This window comes from Myodes glareolus, chromosome 23, assembly GCF_982192425.1.
Source record: "Myodes glareolus chromosome 23, mMyoGla1.1, whole genome shotgun sequence".
NCBI classification, from domain to species: Eukaryota; Metazoa; Chordata; class Mammalia; order Rodentia; family Cricetidae; genus Myodes; species Myodes glareolus.
Genome location: NC_142048.1, coordinates 9,560,981 through 9,575,425, shown reverse-complemented (window position 1 = coordinate 9,575,425; position 14,445 = coordinate 9,560,981). Strand labels below are relative to the sequence as shown.

General features: G+C 41.2%; 1 protein-coding gene and 1 long non-coding RNA gene across 6 annotated transcripts in view; one reads left to right on the top strand and one right to left on the bottom strand.

Moving 5' to 3' along the window:
* Positions 1-970, bottom strand: part of LOC146890647 (uncharacterized) — a 38,997-nt gene extending 38,027 nt beyond the window's left edge. The window contains exon 1 of the long non-coding RNA XR_014998656.2: positions 897-970. This is a non-coding gene — a long non-coding RNA (uncharacterized LOC146890647). The remainder of the gene's footprint in view (positions 1-896) is intronic.
* Positions 971-7,114: 6,144 nt separating this feature from the next.
* Marchf1 (membrane associated ring-CH-type finger 1) overlaps positions 7,115-14,445 on the top strand; it is an 846,936-nt gene continuing 839,605 nt past the window's right edge. For 2 of the 5 annotated variants that reach the window (XM_085680337.2, XM_085680336.2), the window contains exon 1: positions 7,138-7,434. The gene's annotated coding sequence lies outside the window, so the exon portion shown is untranslated. Of the gene's footprint in view, positions 7,435-14,445 lie in introns of all 5 variants that reach the window. The other 3 variants (XM_085680340.2, XM_085680338.2, XM_085680339.2) reach the window with 3 other exon arrangements.

Genomic DNA, 14,445 nt, shown 5'->3' with positions numbered 1-14,445 from the left:
GATAAACACATGGACTCCTGGGTTGTAATGCAGAGAAATGATGAACTCAGTGATCACAGCAGTGATGGCAATCTTTATTTAGATACAGTTTGCTTTCATAATACCACTGAAGGATCAAGTATAGAGAAAATATTTTTTTGAAGTACTGTTTGTCTTTCTTTAAATTTATTGTCTATAGGCTTTTAAAAATAATTATTTTATACTAATTTCTTTCTAGGTACAAAGTCACTGTATCTTACTTTATTTCCTGTAGTGGTATTTCAGTTGTATTTTAATAAATAAAGCTTGCCTGAAGATCTGAGAGTTAAACAGCCCCACTGGTGAGTTTTACAGACCAGGTAATGGTAACACACACCTTTAACCCCTGTAGTCACATTAGTTTGCCATAGAAACTGGGCGATGCATGCCTTTAATCACAGTGGTGCACGGCTTTAATCCCAGCCCTAGAGACGATTATAAAATGGGAGGAAACAGCTCTCAGACGTAGTCTCTTTCTGAGATTCCTGGAGGCAGAATCGTCATTTTGGACTGAGGTGGAGGTAAGAGCCAGTGGCTTGCTGCTTTGCTTTTCAGATCTTCAGGTTGGCTTTATTTATTAAAATACAAGTGAAAAGCCACTACAATTTCTAAGACTAAGGATGAACTAAAAAGTAAAATTAAAATAGTACCCTCTCATCATGAATAATTTTGGAAATATTTCATTAAAAGGGTTGTAGAAATAAAATTAGTGATAAATTTAGTAACTGATGGAAAAGTTTGCAAATCAAACTACTCACCAAATAGAATATAAACATAACATACAAATAAACAGATGTGGATATTGTATTACTACTTGTATCACTGTGACAAAATACTTGGCAAGAAACAACCACAACAAAGGGTTTATTTGGATTTACAGTTTGAGGGTGCAGTTCATCATGGTGGGGTTGATATATTCGCAGAAGATTGGTGCAATTGTTCACCTTGCATTTTGTTAGCAAACAGAAAGGTGAGGGGGATGAGACTGTGAGGGGAAGAGAGGGGGAAGCGAGAGGGAAGAGGGGAGAGGGAGAGAGAGGGACAAAAGGGAGAGGGAGGAGAGGAGAGGGGGAGAGAGAGGAGAGGAGAGAGAGGTGAAGAAGAATGAGGAGGAGAGGAGAGGGAGGAGAGGGAGAAGAGAAGAGAGAGGTGAAGAAGAATGAGGAGGAGAGGAGAGGGAGGAGAGGGAGAAGAGGGAAGAGAGGGAGCAGAGAGAGAAGAGGAGAGGGAGGACAGGAGAGGGAGGAGGAGAAGGAGGAGAGGGAGAGGGAGGTGAGAGAGACTGACTTTCTGAGTTTTGGGAGACCCACAGCAGGCAAGGCTTCCCATCATAATTACCCTGATCTAGACAATGCCCCCACACAGGTATGCTTGTCATCCAGTAACTCGAGACCCCGTCAGGTTGACAATATGGACCATCACAGCAGTATACCACTCTGCTCTCATTGTTCTTTTTTTTTTTTTTCAGAGAAAAATGTATCTAAGAGTTGCTGTTTTGAACAAAGGCTTGAGATGAGATGATTGATAGAACCAAGCCTTATATATGGCCCATTGCTTGTTTAGTTCCCTGGACAGTGTTTGCGACTCGTTTAAGTCTCCTTTTTCACAAGTGTGAGGAAAGTTAACACAATTGACACAGCGTGGGGTGAATTGAAGATAAATCAGACTAAAGCATATAATCACTGCCACACACACTTGACATGTTACATGAGTTTGTAATATACCTCCTAATTTTATTTATTACCTATCAACATTTGGTAAAGCCTACCATGGTAAATGTTTGCTAATATATTCATATGGGTATGGGAATGTGTGTCTCATGATGCCCATGTCAGTCTGAGGTCACATATGGTGTCCGTTTCATCTTTATCTTCTTTGAGACAGGGTCTCCTTGTTTCTTACTGTGTGAAGCAGGCTAGCTGGCCTGGGGACTTCTAGGGAGCTCATGTCTCCACCTCTGTCTTGCTCTAAGAACACTGAGATTATATACATGCACCCTTACACCTGGTGTTAGTGAGCTGTGGAGACTTGAACTCAAATACAGCCAGTATTTTGTCCACTGATCAGTATCTCCCTGGAAAACTTGCTTTAAAAATTACTAGCTATGCATTAGTATATTAAGTTAAATTAAGCCTAAACATAAAAAGTTTGTATTTGTTAGAAGACATAAAGACACAAGGGGAAGTATTTTTCTCCCTCTCCCTTCCTTCCTTCCTTTTTCCTTCTCTCTCTCTCTCTCTCTCTCTCTCTCTCTCTCTCTCTCTCTCTCTCTCTTTTGTCTATCTGTCTTTTTTAACCACCACATCACTGGCTGCTTTTGTGAAAAAAATCATGCAGCATCATGGAACAGTGCAGCAGAGCACATTGATGGGGCTGAGTTAAGACAGCCACTCTAAATCTTCAGCATCAAGGTTTAATATGTTCATCAGTTAAATCATTTTAGAATGTAAGTTATGCTTATATAATATGATTTAAGATACAAAATTTTCAAAGAATTTTAATACTCTCTGAATTTTTGGATATAACAGGCAAATATTTTATTTTGGTAGTCTTTAGCCATTTATTTGGATAAAAATATCTTAAAATACTAAAACAGTGGACTCTTTTATCTTTTTGTCGTTTTGAACCAGAGTCTCCCTATGCAAAATAGTTCCAAACTTGCGATATAGCTCCAACCGGCCTTAACATCCTTCTGCCTCTGCATTATCACTGCTGAGGCTTCAGACATGCACCATCATCAAACAATTATTAAATTCTCAAACAGTTATAAAACTCTCAAACATCACTTTTAAAATTATAGGGAAATTGAAAAACTTGGGTTAGAAATGAAAGTTGTCATTTCCCAGGCAAGGATGTTGGTAGGCCGACAGCCGCTAGGAAAAGACTTGTGTGCATATTTACAGTGTGTGTGTAAATGTTTGTACATGTCTGTCCATGACCAGCAGTGTATGTGAATTTGTATCATGATGCATATGTGGAGGTCAACTGACAACCTCAGGGGTAGATTCTCACCTTCTACCTTTGAGACAGGTTCTTTTTGTGGATCTCCTGTTGCACATACTGGGAGAGTTGGGCTTCTGGGGACTCCCTACTCCTCACCTTTCATCCTCTTGTAAGGTTACTGGAATTATAGGCACCCTCACTATGGGATTACAGGCACCATCACTATGGGATTACAGGCACCATCACGAAGGAATCATTGGCACTCACTGTAGAATTAAAGTCACCCTCTTTATGGGATTACAGACATACACTATCGTATTAAAGGCACCCTCACTATGGGATTACAATCACCCTTACTATAGGATTACAGGCACCCTCACTGTGGGATTACAAGCACCCTTACTATGGAATTGCAGGCACCCTCACTGTGGGATTGCAATCACCCTTACTATAGGATTACAGGCACCCTCACTGTGGGATTACAAGCACCCTTACTATGGAATTGCAGGCACCCTCACTGTGGGATTACAGACACCCTCACTTTGGGATTACAAGCACCCTTACTATGTGTCTAGCTTTTAATAAAACAGGATTTTTTCTAACCCAGGTGTAGAAAAAACTCAGCTGTTAAAAATGAAAGGTCATGGTGATTTCCAAAACATTTCTCAACGAGTGCTTTAACTAATGCATTTCTTTCAGATTTGTGCAATTGTTTGGCTTTACATAAAGCTTCTACTTTTGCAAATCTGTGTCTTTATTTCAGTTGCTTGAAGAAGAGGCCAAGAACCTGAAAACAACCCATGCAGATATCAACCACCAACACTGGTGACAGTTTTTCTTTAATTTTTTTAAAGGCAGTAATTTATTTGTCATTATTTTATTTCATTTTATGTGCATCAATCTTTTGCCTGCTTACGCATTATGCAGATATAGTGCCACAGAAGCAGAAGAGGATGCTGGATCCCCTGAGACTAGAGTTACAAATGGTTGTGAGCTGCTATGTCGGTGATGGGAATTGGACCTGGGTCCTCTGGAAGAGCACTCAGTAATCTTTGCAGCTGAGGTATTTCTCCAGTCACTAGAGCAATGCTACTTATTTATTTATTTATTTATTTATTTATTTATTTATTTATTCATTCATTCAATTATTATTCATAGCAGGCCTAGTAATGATTTTTTTGTCTCTATGGTTATTAACGTCTCCAGATCTAGCTTTGTTTCCATGCTTGTGGACTAGTTCCAATAATAATTAGGAACAGGAGATAAAGAGATACAGTGAAGACAGGTGGGGTATGAAAGACCAATCCAAGAGGCAGGTTTTGCAACTTGACCTTCTAAGATGTACTTACATTAAGGGTTCTAATTCATTTTATAAAGCAGCTGGAATGCATTTCCACATCAAAATCTGCCATTACTTTCACCCCCAAATCCTTCATTTTTAGTGTTTTCACTAGTTTATCTCACATTTGCTATGATTTTTAAAAACAATCTTCACTATTTTGATATTTTAAAAAATAATTATTTCTAGAAATTGTCCATGGCATTTATATGGTCTTTTTCCTCAGGAAGAACTAATAGATTAATATTTAAAAATTTTAAACATTAAAAAATATGGCTGACAAAAAATATCTCATACCAAGTACTTCAGAGTTGTAGTTGAAGGAACCAAGAGATCCCCAAAACAATCTAAGCCATTAACGTTATTCTTGGTTGCCCACCAGAACTTGATGGTGAGATCATATAATAAAGAAATCTTACCCTTTGGTCACAGAACTTGAGGAAATCAAGCTGATGCTGACTTAACACTCATTTCTCACTGTTAACTGCCACAGCACCGGAAAGTGCAGTGGTGGCTGTACAGTGGGATTCAACAGCAGTCTTATCCAGCTGTGAGCTCTGGTAAAGCGTGTCCGTGGGTATAATAGCAGCACAAATATCATGGAGAGAACAAACTGCTTTCTGATTGGATTTAGAATCTGCTCCTTAGGTGTAAACTCACTATTGGTACAATAAGCCTGGTCCAGAACCTGTGACTGGGGAGACCATAAACCACAGGTGTGAGCCTACTACTAGTATTTTGCTAAGCAGATACAGTATCTAACTACTTTCTAAATAGACATCTCTGTGTCATAGATTAGTAAAACTTTCAGTCCTTATTAGAGAAACATGTTTCTTTGGTGGACAGTGGTTGGTTATACAGAGACTCATGGCTGGTCAAGCACAAAGAACTAATGTCTGTGGAGAGTTCAGTCATAATGTGAAACATATACCCTCCATTGAGTGTGCAGAGTATATCATAGAACAGTGGGTGAGACTATTTTAAGAGCCAGAAATCAAGGAAGACCAGGCGAAAACAATGTTTAATGGACATGTCTGGATTACTGTACTCGAACTGGCAGCAGCTGTGGTTGCCTGCACAAAACATAGACAAGACCAAGACAGTCAGCATTTCAGCATGATTAAGAGATGTGCACATGAGCCTCTGTCTCTAGCTGAGTTACCTGAGTAGCTGGAGTTACAGGCCATTGTGAGTTCTGGGAACGGCATCAGGTCCTTTGCAAGAGCAGCAACTGCTTATAACAACTGAGCTATTGCTCCAACGCTCTTCTGGCCATTTCACAGGTAATTTATTATCTTTCCCTGGGAGAAGCCCTACTGAATTTCACAATTTCATAATGCATGAACAAACCTATCTAACATGGTGACTAGGCTTCAGTGTTTTTGCTACAGTTATTGCTATGTAGGGTCTTCATTCTCTTTACAAAAGACACCGAGGTCTAAACTGAACCCACATTGGTAATAAATGCTACCCCAGCAGGTATAGCTCTATAGAACAGAGTCTAGATGCTGTTCTCGGGTATTGGGAGTACATTTCCACCGTCAACACTGACGATTTCTGTAGCCCAAAAACCTCTTCCACGGATGAGAAATCGCAGGTCATCCTGGGAAAGTCAAGAGTCTCCTTGAAGCACAGACAGCTGAGGGTACAAACCCTCAGACGCTGGAGCTTGCTGTTTGTTTTGTTTGGAGTTATTATTTTATGTGTATATGTGTGGGTCTGAGTATGTGTTTGTGAATCATGTGTGTTCAGGTGCTTGCAGAGATCAAAGGAGGTCACTGGATCTCTCGGAACTGGAGTTGTGAAGGAAGGGAAATCTTCCGGTGGGGGCTCAGGGGGCTAGGAATGCGAATTCAGGTCCCACACAAGAACAGTGAACACTCTTAACCACTGCACGCAGCACCTCTTCAGGACCAGGGACTTTGGTATTTAACAGCATGGATTTCTGACCTGCAGCTGTTCTAGATTCATAGATACCTGGACCTCAGATAGCAGGTTGTGCTTATGTATTAATACTGGTGAAACTTTGCGACTATTTAAGGCTCCTTGGTCCATTTCCTCTAATAGGACTTCTATGAGGATTACAAAGAGCATTAAAGCGTAGGAACCCCGCAGCGCACCTGTGCTTAAAAGTTCTGTGACTTGTTTCCCTCCTTGGTGGCAGCCCTAGGTTGTCTGCTAGCATAAGAGGAGAGTGTTACCTAGATAGCAGGGATTCTGGTGGCTTCCAGTCCCAGAGCAGCAGCCTCAACCGTGTACAAGTCATAGATCAACCACCCTTTATCACCTCTTAACTTTAGCTGCCCATCCCCAAGGCAGGTACTGACGAGACACCCTGAACTTTCTGTTGAGACCTTGGCTTCTGCGTTTCTTGAGGTTCTCTTTATTCTCCTGTCAGCAGCACAAGGATTATCACAGACACGTGGCTCCGGAGAAGTGAAAAGAACACCACCAACAAAAGAGACAAAACTTTCTCCATACCCGTGTCTTTCGCCACTAATTTACATATTGATTTCCGAATCCTCAGAGCAGAAAACACTGTCTTTCCTAGGTTCTGGCACCACTGTGCGCCCCCACCCCCGTTTCGAAGTCCCTGCTGTCTCCTGTCCTTGACTCCAGTTAACAGTAGGGTCCACATTACGTTCTGGGAACTCCGAAAGCCTCTACTGCATCTTCTGCCTGCTCTGCTTTCCCCGCGTGAGCGCTGGATTATTCCAGTTTTTGAGCATGGCAGATTTCCACTGGATGACATCATGGGAGCCCAGTGAGTGCCGCTGGTGGAGGGGGACCGAGAAGGGGAGGAGGCTCAGAGGAGAGAAGAGGGTTGGGGAGCCTAGCCAGAGTCGGGCTGCCTGCCACCCGACTGCACGTTTGTGAGCTGAGGAGTGCACCACCAGTCACTGACAAAGGATGGGAGGATGCCGTTGCCCTGGGATGCCGGCTGCACGCAGCCTTCCGGCCGCCTGAGCTACTTCACCCTCCGCGGTGAGTGATTGCCAAGACCATTCGTATCAACCTCAGGCAGAGTCCACACTCTCTTTGGCTTGTGTTCCTGGGAGGTTTGTCGCTGCTTCAGAGCGCAAGAGCTGGCACACTACTGTCTTGGAGCGCTGGCAGCAGGTGCCTTTGCCCAGGTGGGTTCCGCGCGGGAGGTCCTGCTCCTCTGCTGAGAGGGGTACCCAAGCAGCTGGAGGCAGGATCTCTGGCTAGGCTTCTCCAGTCCGGGGCTGCCAGGGTAGTTCCCTTGGTAGACCCTTGGTAGATTACAAGTAAGCACTGTTTACACCCGCGGCCGCACCCCTCTGAAAGCAATTCCTGCCGGTGACTTTCGAGGCTCAGAGGATGGGCTTGAGAGAGAAAGCTAATACGGGTTACCCAGGGAAGGGTGCTAACCACGAAAGACTGAGTGTAGCCTTTGTCTTGGGTTTAACGCGGATGCGCTCACACCTGAAGCACACTCTACAACTGTTGGGTTCAGTCCTGGTTTGCCCCAGCCTGGCTGAATGAGAGATGCCACTGTGTTTCTGCGGCAGGGGAAGTGGAGAGCTGGGACTTTGGACACGGGAAGGGTCCTGCGCTCAGGGGTGAGTGTCGCAGCTATCCAGCTGTGGAGCTGGCTTTTGGAGCCCAAGGAAGAGAAGTGGATATTGAAGGCAGAGGGATGCCTAAGTTTTATATCAAGTGGTACAAGGGAAACAGCAAACTTACCGAGAATGGCTCTTGATGTTTTTGTCCTTTCTGACGCGCTTCTTAGGGGTATTGTTTGTGACCAGTGGATGGAAGCAGAGCCGTATCCAGTGTGCAGTTAGACAGCGCCAGGTTTGCTTGGCAATTTCTTTTGTTACTATGGAAAAGATTTGTTTGATAAACAGGTTAAACATTACTATCTCTACTGTGGTGCTGCTTGTGTTCTTGAAGCAATTCAGAAACTGCTCAAGTGCCTTCCTTGAGAGTAGCACCCTGTGCGTCAGAACACCACTACCCAAGCTTGCTGGCTTCTTGCCCAGGGGACACATGGTTTATCTGTGAATTCCCGCTGTTTGGGAAGAGTCCAATTTTCATATCACAAGGAAATGGTGATATCCATAGGAGCAATCGTGTTTATGCCAACCTCCCACCAACCACCTTGTGATAAAGATAGAAAGCGATACAATCTTGATACTGTGGGTTCACTTATAAAAGAACGGGTTTCCAAGCCCGGCGATTGGAGAGGTTTAAAAAACTTAGTAGCTAATTTACATTCCTGGATTAGCGGAATAAGCACTGATCATTGGGTGTGGGGGTCCCTAAAACAAAGACAGGATACCAGAATAAAGCAATGCCAGTTATAATTCAAAGATCATTTTATTTTGTCTGTAAAAGGCTTAATGTAAAGGTTTTCCTTTACATTTTTATTTTTTCTTTAAAAATACCTGGTCTTAATGAAGGTCTTCTAAGACAGAGGATCAAAAGATATTTTCTCCATCGATGATGTCCCCTTGTGATAGTTTGTGCTCCTTTCAAGGGAAAGATGACAGGCAATGCGTGCACTGGGAATGAAGAAAGCTCCGAGCTGCTAGGACTCATATTTATAAATATGAGTCATAGAGCCAGAAAGGCTACCACAGACTGGTATTTTGATGGAGAGACGAACATTCTGGGTTTTACATGCTCATCTCGCCTGAGAGGTGAAGCAAGCGTGTGATTATGTGGAGCTGTATGTAGAGACAGATAATTTGACCAAAGAGAGTTTGCCTTGATCTAGGACTCCCGAAATTGGCAACAGCATTTTTTCTGTAATTCAAAAGAGAATGTTTGTTGCATTGTTTGTGGTTTGAATTCCTGTCTTCAAAGGCTTTCTTTATAACTTTTTTAAAAAAATGTCTGTACTGGAAAGCATATTGGGCTCTACGAAAAGGTTTCTGAATACCTGTTGCTCGTGTTGACTGCTTTCCTCTGGTAATATGATAGCAGACACTCTTTAAACTAGCCTAGAGAAATAGGGACTACACACAAATATATCACAAATATATACATTGACCTAAAGCACGCGTGCGCGCGCACATACACACACACACACACAATTCTGGACAGACAGACAACCCTCCAACAACAAGCAGAATATTTTGTCACATTTGACTCATATTTCACAAATGATATTGCCTTTAAAAATAAGATTTATCCATTTACAGGTTAACAAAAATATAAAAGGAAGAATAGATTGCATTTCACATCTAAAATGCTTTACTTCAAAACTAATTTACTCACTCTCCCCACAAAAAAGCTGAAAATGTTTCAACATTTTACTTTGAGTATAATGGAATATCTTAGGGAAATCTTCACAAAATGTAAGTGTCCCATAGTTGAATATTATACATTTGATAGACAGTAAAGTATTATTTTTAAAAGCACAGAAGATTAAATAGTGACTTTGAACTTGAGATTATTTCCATAGAGTACTTTAATGTACTCACAAGTCCGTTGGCTACCTTACTACGCAGGGACTCTGAACTAGAAAAGAAGAGACAGATGTTATCTGTCCAGAACAGAGCAGATGCTTGTCATGTACAGACACCATGGGGAAGAGCACTGTATCAATTATTCTTCTCTCCTTGATCAAATACTTGATAAAAGTGACTTAAGTAAGCAGAGGTTAATTCTGGATCACAGTGTAGAGGACTAGAGTCCATCAAGGTGAGGAGGCAGGGTGGCCAGAACGACTCAGATCTGGGTCACTGTCCAAATGACTGGCTACATTAAGTCAAGAGGAAGTGGAGAAAGGGAACTGTTTCTGCTTGTTGAGATTTCTACTCTTTTTTTCCTCTTATTCAGTCTGGGCCCTGAGATGATGGAATGGTGCTACCTGTGTTCAAGAAGGGTCTTCATTATACCAGGATACTGGATGGCTCCCGAGAAGCGCTGATACACAGTGCTGAGTTCATAGCGGTTTAATGGTCTCTTGTTTTCATGTTTCTAGCTTGTTGATTTAGCAGACACCTTAGCATCTCCAGAATCTGAAACTTCTTTCAATTCTTCAGGCAAATTTGTAGTTTGAACCCAATTAGAAGGTTATCTTGTGATCTTTCCATGAATACATCTTATGACTTTTTTGGTTGACAGATGATTATGGATCACAAAACATGGTGTGTGTTGTTTTGAATACTGTTTGATATGGATAATTGACTAGTAAAATATGGTTGAAAAGTTTTAGTACCGTAATTACTTTTGCAATTATGAAACAAGAGCAAAAATCGGTAGTCACAGGATTGTTTAAATATTGGCAAATATATTTTTATTTTAAATACATTTATTTAATATGTGTGCATGTGTGTGTGTGTTTGTACGTGCACATGAGTAGGGAGGTTAGAAGACACCTTGCAGGAGATGGTTCTCTCCTTTTACCGTATGGTTCCTGGGGCTAGAACCCAGGTTATTTGGCTTAGCAGTAAATGCCTTTACCCACTGATCCATCTCACTAGCCCAGGTATATATTTTAGTGAAAAAGTAAAGAAAATTTTAATGAAGTTTATACACATAAGATTAAAGATACTGTATTACTCAAGAGTCTATGTAAGAACAGAACTGATAGAATGAATATATATTTAAAGAGGTTCATTTGATTGACTTACATGATATAATCTAGGTAGTCCAATAATGACTGATTCTTGGGGGGGAGCCAAAAATCCCAGAATTGTTCAATCCATGTTGCTGGATGTCTCAGCAGTTCAAACCTGGGACTAAAAGCTGGGAAGATATCTGGAATGCTTCTGATCTCCAATCTCCACTGGAAAGCAGAAGAAGTTGGCTCTCATACCAGTTTAAGATTTCAGAAGTCACAGGATAAATGAACTGACCAGCAAGAGTGAAGACAAACATGCCAATAGCAAATTACTTTCTTTCCTCCTTCGATGTCCTTTTATCTGGACAGCCACAAGATGGTACTACCCACATTTAGGGTGGCTTCTCCCACTTCAAGTAATTTGAACAAAAATGTCCCTTATGAGGATGCCCATTTGCATGTGTTTAGTTAATTTATAGACAATCAAGAATAGCCCTTATAGATATTTTGAGACAAATTCATTAGAAGTGACCATTAATGATTTAGTATATATTGATAATGATTGAGTATACATTGGAAACATTTTATATCTTAATGTGCTTCAGCGTATTACTAATAGATTGCCTGCTTTATCATGACCAAATGATAAACTCAATAGGAAAAAAAAGCCTTGCAGTTTTGACTTTATCATGTGACCAAACATGATAAATAATGCTCTTCTGTGAAGCAATTTCTTTGAGCAGAAAGGGCAGATGAGACTCTCTGCCTTGCCTTTCTCACGGAGGAGGACAGCACTCCTGTATGGCAGTGATAGGAAACCCAGAGGAAGAGAAATCTGACAAACATGCACGACAAGCTCAATAACGTTTACATTTTTAATCCTTCAATTAAAAAGTCACTTTATACTTGTGAATTTAGTTTCTGATACCTGTTTCAATCATCTAGCATTTCAAATCAGTGGCATATTTTTAATGTTTCATTTGTTACAGGGTTTTTTTCTGGCAAATTATAAAGTTGTTAATTAATACCCTTTTTACTGAAAATTAGCTGATCAACTTTTTTCGTGTGTATGACTGAAAGTATTTTTACATAAACGTAATTCTAAAGAATATTTAAGATGGGCACAACTTTGACTTAGTAACATTTCCTTCCCGGGAAACCAGCTTGTTCCTTGCTGTCTTTCTGCAAACCTATCAAGTCTTACTGTTGTTTTGAAAGTTGTTTGTCTTGGCATCTGACTAATTTTGAGATATTTTTATTTGTCTTTACTTTCCTTCAGCCTTAGTGAGATGTTTCCAGATGTAGTTTTCTTTGTACCTCTTCTCCTTGAATTCAGATCTTCTTGAACATGTGAGCTCGTATCTCCATACGGGTCAGGAGAAAGTCATTGAATTCTTGACTCTTATTTCTTCCCAGACAGCTTACTATTGTGTTTTCTATCAGCTCATGTGTGATGAATTGATCCATTACTCCCAGCCCCCCTTTTTTTTACTTGTTTCACTATTTCCTGTTCTTTATTCTCTTCTCAACAATTTGAATATTTCTTTTGACCTTTGGTAGTCATCTTCTGCATATGTCCCTTGGACTATCAAGACTGTCTATGGATTTTCTGTCATATTTTCAAAGGCACATTTAATTCTAGTCTATAGATCTCAATTTACTTATTTTCTGTGTATCTTTTTCTTCATTACCTTGAACATATTACTCAAAATGATAACTTTTGTGTAGTAATGTCAATGTTGTATACCTCCTTTTAGTGTCTTTTCATATTCTTTATTTTGATCATATGTAAAAAAATGCCCACTTGGTTTATTCATTTCCAAAGAAGTGTTATTATTTCCTTTGCAGGGGATATAAAATGAGCAATTGGCCAACTGTTGTAATCTGATCAGTTACAACTGAGTCTTGCTTACATCCTTAGACTGTCTATAGCTGCCTCTATGGGATTCATAGCTTCCAAAGGCACACCTGTGAGAGCCTGGCTTTCAGATAAGCTCCATTTTTGGTGTTTCAACCTCCGTTTTCAGAAAGGGGATTTGATTTGCCAGTATTTTATTTAGTAATTTTGCATCAATGCTCATGAGTTGAAGGGGAGGGGAGAGGAGGGCAATAGAGAAAACTATATAGCTCAATAAAATCAATACAAAAGGGGGAAAAAAGAAAGAGGAAATCAGGCCTTATTCTGCTGTGTTTTGTTAACTTGACACAAGCTAGAATTACGTGGGAAGAACTTCATTTGTGAAGATTGTCTGTAGGCAAATCAGTAGGGCATTTTCTTGATTAATGATTGATGTGGAAGGGCCCAGCTCACAGTGGGTGGTTCCATAAATTGGTGGGGAGTCCTAGAGCTATTAAGAAAGAAGGCTGAGTAAGCTATCCAAAGAAAACCAGTAAACAGCACTCCTCTGTGCTTCCTTCAGTTCCTGCCCCCAGGTTCCTGTCCGGATTTCCCTTCCTGACAGACTGTGATGTGGACATGCAAGCTGCAATAAGCGCTTCCCTCGCCAGGCTGCCTTTGTTCATAGCGTGTTTTCAAAGCAGTGGAAACTCTAACTGTGGCAGATGTGTTAGCTGGGTTTCATGGAAGTTGTTCTCTGAGAGAACTGTGGCTCCTCATATCTGAACTGTGTCTCAGTATTATCCAAAATCTCTAAAAATATGTGTTAGATTCTTTATTGCCCAAGAGTAGTCTCCTGCTTCTAGTCTCCTTCTGGGAAACAGCATTAAAAAGCATCTTGCATATCTTGATGAGGGAGCCATTATGAGGCTAGCAAGAAACCTGGCACTAGAGAAATTCCCAGAAATCCACAAGGATGACCCCAGTTAAGACCCTAAGCAATAGTGGAGAGGGTGCTTGAACTGACCTTGCCCTGCAGTCAGATTGATGACTATCTTAAAAGTCATCATAGAACCTTCATCCAGCAACTGATGGAAGCAGATGCAGAGAACCACAGGGGAGCTTTGGGTTGAGCACCCAAAGTCCAGTCGAAGAGAGGGAGGAGTGAAATACTAGCTAAGAATTCAAGACTATGATGGAGACACCCACTGGAACAGCTGATCTGAGCTAATGGAAGCCTTCCAACTCTGGCCTGACAGGAGGGAATCAGCACAGGACGAAGCTAGGCCCTCTGAATGTGGGTGACAGTTATATGACTGGGGCAGACTATGGGGCCATTATCAGTGAAGATTTATCCCTACTGCTTGTTCTAGCTTTTTGGAATCCATTCTCTCTGGAGGAATACCTTGCTTGGTCCTGCCTCAAAGCAATGTGCTAGACTTTGTTGACTCCCAATGGGTAGCCTTACACTTTCTGAGGAGCAGATGGGGATGGGATGGGGGGAGGTGCAGGGATCAGGAGGAAGGGAGGGAGTGGGAAATAGATTTGGCATGTAACGTGAGAAAAGATAGTTTTTATTTTTAAATAAACTAAAAAAGCATCTTGCAAAACCGAAAACAACAACAACAACAGCAACAACAAAAAGGCCCCGAAACCAATAAACAAAACAAAAGATAAAAAAGGCAGGCAGTGGTGGCCTATGCCTTTAATTCCAGCACTCCAGAGGTGGAGGAAGGTGGATCTCTGTAAATTCAAGGCCAGGCTGGTCTA